Raw genomic sequence first — 7553 nt, 5'->3', positions numbered from 1 at the left:
CTCACATTTGTCCTGCATTTCTCACTCTTAGGTACCTTTGTGCCATCACCTCATCCAAATCCTAGAGGGATCCTTGTGTGGTCAAGAAGGTAGGTGCAGGTGGTCCATTTTACGGTTGTACAAGCTGACCTCTAGGGAGGCTGATAACTTGCCTATATTAGTTCAAGTCAATGACATCAGGCCAAGAACTGGAATTCAAGACTCCATATTTCTAGTCCAGTGTTTTTCCACTGGATCTTGCTACTTCTATAGCAAGGGTGACTAACATTTAAATGCAGGAAGGTGTCATCGGGGTGGGAGTGATGGCAGGAGAGAAGCTCAGAGAACAGGGAGGAGGCTGTCTCTCAGCCCCATAGGAGGAGGAAGGGGGCTGGAAGGGCTGAGAATTCCACACCCCACTCGCACTGGGGCTGGGGAGCTCCAGCAGCTGAGGAGACCCAGGGAGCTTCTGAGTGCTTCTCGTTTCCTTTTTGCCCCAACAGTCTCAACCTCCTTCTCAAACTTTCTTTGTGAGGTTTACATGTTTGCAAGAAAGGTGAGAAAATGTCAAGTGTCCCCACATGAAGGGAGTTAAAGAGACCCATGGCTTCAGCTCAGCAGCTTGGACTGTATTCTTCTGAAGATACTGCCAGAGATCAAAAAGGCAAATGAACCACACATGCTCTCCTTGCACAATTCAGCATGTGGTTTAACTGGACACTTCCTCAGGAAAGAAGCTTGCAGCATCTGTAGATCAAGCGATTACAGGTGACTAAGAACATAAAACGTAAGATTTTTTCATGTTTGAATTATAGCTGCTTGTCATCTAACCTAACACTGGGGGCTCTATGTATTTATGCTAGTATTAATTGAAATATTCAAAAGCGGGGCACCTGGCTGGTTCAGTGGGTGGAGCATGTGGCTCTTGGGCTTGGGGTTGCAGGTTCAAGCACTATGCTGGGTGTAGAGATTAATCTTAAAAAAGTATGTACTCAAAAACAGAAACTCTAAAATAGGCAGCTATGTAAAAACAGCAACAACAACAAAAAAACCAAATGAATTGCTCACCCCTTCATTACACTCAATCCAGGAAAGAAACGGGTCTCCAGTTGTTCTTTTTTTTTTTTTTAACAGAGAAAAAAATATTATTTTTTTAAATTTCTATCACAATTTTTGCTATCCCTAGAATTTATTCCTTCTCTGCCATCTCTTATTTATTTTTTAAATAATTTATTGTCAAGTGGCCGTCGCTGGCTAACGCCAGTACGACCTCTAGCTCACTGAGCTCCAGCCGAAGGAGAAAGGGGGTCAGCAAGGAGGTCTCAGTACCATGACTTGTACAAAGCAGACTGCCCACACATCGACCGGTGGGTGGTAAAGTACTGAGGAAGCAACTGGCTACAAAAGCCAGGGTCACAAGACTGCGCCCTCTACTGGAGGGGTGAAGAAACCTCATCGTTACAGGCCTGGTACCTTGGCCCTCAGTGACGTCATCAGAAGTCCACTGAACTTCTGATCCGCAAACTTCCTTTCCAGTGTCTGGTGCGAGAAATTGCTCTGGACTTCAAAGCAGATCTGTGCTTCCAGAGCGCGGCTATCGGTGCTTTTCAGGGGGCAAGCGAGGCCTATCTGGCGGGCCGCTTTGAAGACACCAATCTGTGTGCTATCCATGCCAAACGTGTAACAATTATGCCAAAAGACATCCAGCTAGCAGGCCGCATACGTGGAGAACGTGCTTAAGAATCCACTCTGATGGAAAAACATTTCATTCTTGAAAAAAAAAAAAAACGCTTTTTTTTTTTCTTTTCTTCCTGTTATTGGTAGGTCTGAACTTTAGATATTTTTTTTTCCATGGGGACAAAAGGTACCTAAGTATATGATTGCAAATGGAAAAATAGGGGACAGAAATCAGGTATTGGCAGTTTTTCCATTTTCATTTGTGTGTGAATTTTTTTTTTTAACGTTTATTTACTTTTGAGACAATGTGAGAGACAGAGTGCAAACAGCGGAGGGGCAGACAGAGGGAGACACAGAATCCGAAGCAGGCTCCAGGCTGTGAGCTGTCAGCACAGAGCCCGATGTGGGACTTGAACTGAGCCAGCCAGGTGCCCATCAGCCATTTCTGTTTTAGCTTTCATTTACTTCAAGAATGAAAAAGGACTTGCAGGCTCAAGTTCAAGGGTTGCCCGTCCTCTTTCTAGTTAGAGAGTGAGACATCACTGGTGCGGTTGAGCCTGGTAGGTCAAGACTGAAGTTGTTTCAAAGAGGTAAAGGAGGCACTGGGGGAGAAAGGCAAGAGCTACAGTGAGAAAAGTTGTGGGATAAAATAGGGGCATCTGATTGAATCAGTCAGTAGAGCACCCAACTTTTCATCTTGGCGTTGTGAGTTCAAGCCCTGCATTGGGTGTAGAGATTACTTAAAAAACAAAAAACAAACAAAAAAACCCCATAAAACAGCTAAAATAAGGCTGTTATGGGATTGCCAATTGAGAAAGCCAGGAATGCAGAGTTCAGCTCACAACAATAAAGAACAAAGAAGCCCAAACAAGAACATTAAAGATTGTTAAACACGGATCCTAAACCAGTGCCACATATGAAAAAGAAAAGAGAGTATTCCTCTCTAATGACTCTGGTATGTAAAAATTATCAGGCTTTTTTTCCTTTTTTTTTTTTTTTTTTTTTTGGCTCATCTTGCATTTATCAAGCATCTGCTCAAATTGAAGGAATTTGCCTAAGGTCATGCAACTTAGAACTGGAATTAAATCCAGATCTTTCTGATCCCAAAGGCTGTGTCTTTTTTTTTTTTTTTTTTTTTTTTTTTATAACAAAATCCCATCTATGCCCTAAATGATTTCCAATCTAGTGGGGACCGTAAGTAGTTTTTTTTTCCTCCCTTCTTTTTTATATTTTTCAATTTTTTCTAGTGATCATGAACTGGTTTTATCATGAAAAGCAAACTCAGTATACTCTATTTTTAAATAAAAGTACCCACCAGGGAATTATTTCCAGTCTCAGAAGGAAACAACATTTCAACTATCTCAAACTTTTGCTCATGCTGGTTTATTTTACGTCTAAATATTTCTTCAGATTAGAACATATCGTATATTTGAGGAGTGCCTTACTCTAACACATACCTTCATTTGGAACCATCTTTTTTTTTTTTAAGCTTGTTTATTTATTTTGAGGGAGAGAGAGACATGGGAGAGGCAGAGAGAGAGAGAGAGAGAGAGAGAGAGAGAGAGAGAGAATCCCAAGCAGGCTCCTCACTGTCAGCATAGAGCCTGATGCAGGGCTCGATCTCATGAACTGTCACATCATGACCTGAGCTGAAACCAAGAGTCAGATGTTTAGCCAACTGAGCCACCCAGGTGCCCTGGAGCCATCTTTTTAGGCTCAATTCCATTTTCCTTTTTCTCCCCATTAGATGAAACACAGATGAAATTTCTAGCTCTTTTGTTTTTCTTGGATTGACATAAATTCCCTAGTGAAAGAAACTGACCAGAGTAAAAGGCTTAATTATTGACGTTACAGAGTAGTTAATAGCAGTGACTGAAGAGTTCTGATCTTTGAAAGTCTGTGCCCATAGAGAAGCTTTCTCTTTGTCATAAAAAGCACTACAAAAAAGCAGACCTAAAGTAAATTCAAGAAGAGGGCTACAGAAACAGAGAAGCCAGGCTTGACCTCAAAACTTGCCGTCTTCACAACTTTTCTTTTTTAACTAGCCTCGGCTCTGGGAGATTCTTCTCATTACATTCATCTTCGCATGTGAATTGAGCAATCATGACTTCATGCTGTTGGGATCCACAGGTCCTCCGAGAAGACACTGTGTGCCTGGACCGTTTAAATCTTGCACTCTGAGACAAACTCACTAAAAAGAACGCACAGAAGAAACAAAAAGCAAATATGCTTGAACCACATATATGAGTGTGATCATTCGGTCAAAGGAAACCACTATCTCTGCCCCTCTCTAGTCTTCCACCAATAGTGTCCGTACATTATACTTGCTTAAAAACAAACAAACAAGCAAACAAACAAACAAAATCAGTTCTATTCTGTATGTGCTAGCTCAGCCCTCAAGGCACAATGGAGAGAGAAGTATTATGGCCTTCCAGTCTTTCACTGGATGATATTTGGAATCATGAAGCGATGGGCAAATGAGAATAGTCCTTGTGACCCAGGGCTTTGCTGATTTCCCCACAGATGATAGAGACTGGTAGCAGTGGCCCAGAGAGGTCTAAGGAGCACAACTTTTTGCAGACTGAATAAACTAAATCTGAGGGCACAAAGCACTTTGAAAGTGTCCCAAGAAAGCTAAGCATCTGGGAACATGTATGGCCATTTCATTAAACAAATATCAAAGATTCAAGGCCACATACAGAAGAAATGCTGCTGCAGCTGCAGCTATAATGAAGGTGCCTAGAGAGCACCCTAGAAGAGAAAAGTGGTCAGGGTCTGGGTAAACCTCCCATGCTCTTGTGATCTTGGGGATAAACAATTCTGAGTAAAGAAATCTCCAGATGACAACTTAGAAGTTTTCTGCAATATGACAGAAGGCCAAAGAAGAATCATAAGGGGGACTGGGAAGGACATATGGAGGCTTACTTCGGGGGGAAGAAATGCATTACTGTAAAAGAAACAAAAGCCACAAGGCAGCTTCCTATCTGGAGTAATGCCAGAGTGGTGTTCTCGCAGGAAGCCTTTCTTAAAGGAAAGGCTTTATCCCATTTAGTGGGATTCATGGTCTCAGATCAAATGCAACCAACCAATTAAGCATGGATGTGAACCAGAAGAATTCTGGTCATGACAATAGCAGAGAGAATCAACCAGGAGATCATCCTTCTCTTGGGTCTGGGAATGCAATTTTAAGTTGGAATCTGAATCAAGTCCCTTATTAGGGGTGCTTCCATCCTGATTCCTTTCTCTGAAACACTGCCCTTGCCGGCAGCTTTGGCAAGTGAGGCCTTTGATTAGGACATTTACCCAATTCAAAAAGTATTCTTTCTCCTTTTCCCCCTTCCCTCTCGCCCCCGTCCGGGCCGGGCCCCCCCCCCCCCAATTCTCTCTCTCTCTCCTTTTGGGAAGCCCAATCTAAGATGTCTTGGGCTTTGATCTCAGTTGTAGCCCATGCCAATAGAATGGTGGTAGAACACACTACTTTGCTCAGGTCTTGCTCTTAAGCTTTATTCTGCTAGAATTATAGAGGGTTAAACCTTTTCTAATGTTTCTTGTGAAGTTGAGAAATATATACATAAAGGCGTAAACTGTTATTTCTCCTTTGCTGGTCGCACAAACACTATCTTTTAGAAGTTATTACGTTAAGAAAAAAATGAACAGACTCTGCTTATAAAATGGCGCACTCTTTGCTGAGCTGAGAGTTCAGAATAATAGAAGGAATACACCAAATGCTATATCTTGGGTAATAGAATGGAATATGGAGTTGGATTAAAAGCATTCGATACTTCTTCATTTTTACATGCAATTCATTGAGTGACCGTGATTCCTATAAATTCTGGCAGTTTAGGGTCTTGTTTGGGTGGAATTACTCTTGAAATTCATATTGACAGAAAATGTTGGTGAGATGAGACAGTCTCTTAAAAACAGAAAATGTGGAGCCCTGGGGAAACTGGTACTGGTTTCTAGGGACTTCTTTGTCAGCTTCTAGGAAAAAAAACGAGGAGGGGCAAATTTTTTATAGGGCTAATTTATTGCATCCCATCTTTGGATTCTTTATTGCCCTTTGGGAATTATTTAGGATGTTGATTACTTGATATAGTGGCAGATTTTTTTTTGAACCCCACATTTACTTTAAGAGTGTCTGGCTGCAGGAATCAAAGAGAGATGAAATTGGCTGAAGTTCTAATCTATACAACAAAAAGTGTTTTCAAAGAGTCAAGTTTGACACGTCTTAAGTTTGCTAACTTCCTGTAATCTCCCGTATTGTGAGTTCACACCAAAGGCGAAGGAAATGATGGCATTTCCTTTAACTGTGAGTGGGATTTTAGGAGAGATTTTTGTGGTAGTTGTTGTTAAAAATGCTCATATATGATAAGTACATCTTCCAAATGATGATGGCATAATGTCTCCTGCTGTATTTGAATTTCACCAGTGTCCTGGGTCAGTTATTTGTGCACCTGTTAGTAGATTACAGTTAGGTGGGCAGCGGGATACCATTTGTTTTTATGTCACCAACTCCTAGGTCAATTCTTTTCACCTAGTGGAAACTCCTTAAACATTCTCTTACTTATATTAATGATGGCCTCTGATATTTAACTCAGCTCCAGCATATACCAAGCTCAAGACGATGCAAATGAACCTAAGGAATAGGACACAGAGGGTCTATAGTGGGGTGAATGGTGGCCCCTCAAAAACATATGTCCATGTCTTAATCCTTGGAACCTGCGAATGTGACTTTACTTGGAAGAAAGGTCTTTGCAGATGTAATTAAGTTAAAGATCTTGAGATGATATCATCCTAGATTATCCAGATGGGGCCCAAACCAAATAGTAGTTGTCCTATAAGAGACACACAGAGGACAGACACACACAGAGGGGAAGGAGAGGTGAAGATGGAGGCAGAAGCTGGAATGAAGTCAAGGAGCACTAGTAATTGCTGGAAGGCCCCCAGAAGCTAACAGGGAGCCATGGAATGGTTCTCCCTCAGAACCTCCAGAAAGAACCAAGGCTGCTAACACTTTGACAATGGGCTTCTGGCCTCCAGAATTGTGAGAGAATACATTTTCGTTACTTTAAGCCACCCTGTTCGTGATAAATTTTTTATGGCAGCCACAGGACACTGTTACAGAATCTATGGAAAGTCCAGAGAAAGCAGAACTTTTTTCAAAGTGATGTCAGACCATCGCTGTGGAACTGACAATTCTCATTCCATTGTATGGATAGGTAGACAGGTAGACATGGATAGGTAGACATTGTATGGATAGGCAGGCCACAGTGTTCACCCCAGGCACTGTACTCTACTGTGAAGTTCACTCAATAAGGACTTCCTGCTTCAGAGTTCTGATCCAGCTTTACCTTGGGCAAGATACTCTTTCTTCCTGGACTTCAATTTTTTTGTTACAAAACGGAGATGCTCTTGCCGCATGCTACATATTTCACAGAAATTTCTGAGGCAAAGTGGAGGGGTATGAGTTGGTAGAAGGAGACAGAAAATAACTTGGGTGGCACAATTTGAAGCTTGGCTAGTAAAGCAGTGAAAAGTATGTGATGTTTAGATTATATGGTGGCCTCCTACCAGTGGGTTGGTGACTCCTACATAATTTTGGAGAGGGGAAACTTGCTCACTTATTTTCCAGTCAGACCCAGACCAAAGCTGATGCATTACATTTATAGGAGGAATTAACAGTCTTCAGCTGATAACACATCTGTGTCAGCTAGAGTGCCTATAGCTGAGTCAGTATAAATTGCAACCAAGAATATTGTAAGCCAGAAAATTGGTCTATCCGAAGGAACAGCAGTCCCAAGAGAGACCACCTGGGGCCTTAAGCTTTCACATGGAAACTTAGAGCTTCCACTTCGGCCCCATGAACTGACCCATCCTAGATGTTGTACAGCTAGCTT

General features: G+C 41.9%; 1 pseudogene; it reads left to right on the top strand.

Annotated features, from left to right (window-relative positions):
• The first annotated feature begins 1226 nt into the window (after positions 1-1226).
• On the top strand, positions 1227-1932 carry LOC121036238 (histone H3.3-like; annotated as a pseudogene).
• The last annotated feature ends 5621 nt before the right edge of the window (positions 1933-7553 follow it).

The sequence above is a fragment of the Herpailurus yagouaroundi genome, unplaced genomic scaffold, assembly GCF_014898765.1.
Source record: "Herpailurus yagouaroundi ecotype Mexico unplaced genomic scaffold, PumYag 162, whole genome shotgun sequence".
NCBI lineage: Eukaryota > Metazoa > Chordata > Mammalia > Carnivora > Felidae > Herpailurus > Herpailurus yagouaroundi.
This window is presented reverse-complemented; position numbering and strand designations above follow the sequence as displayed.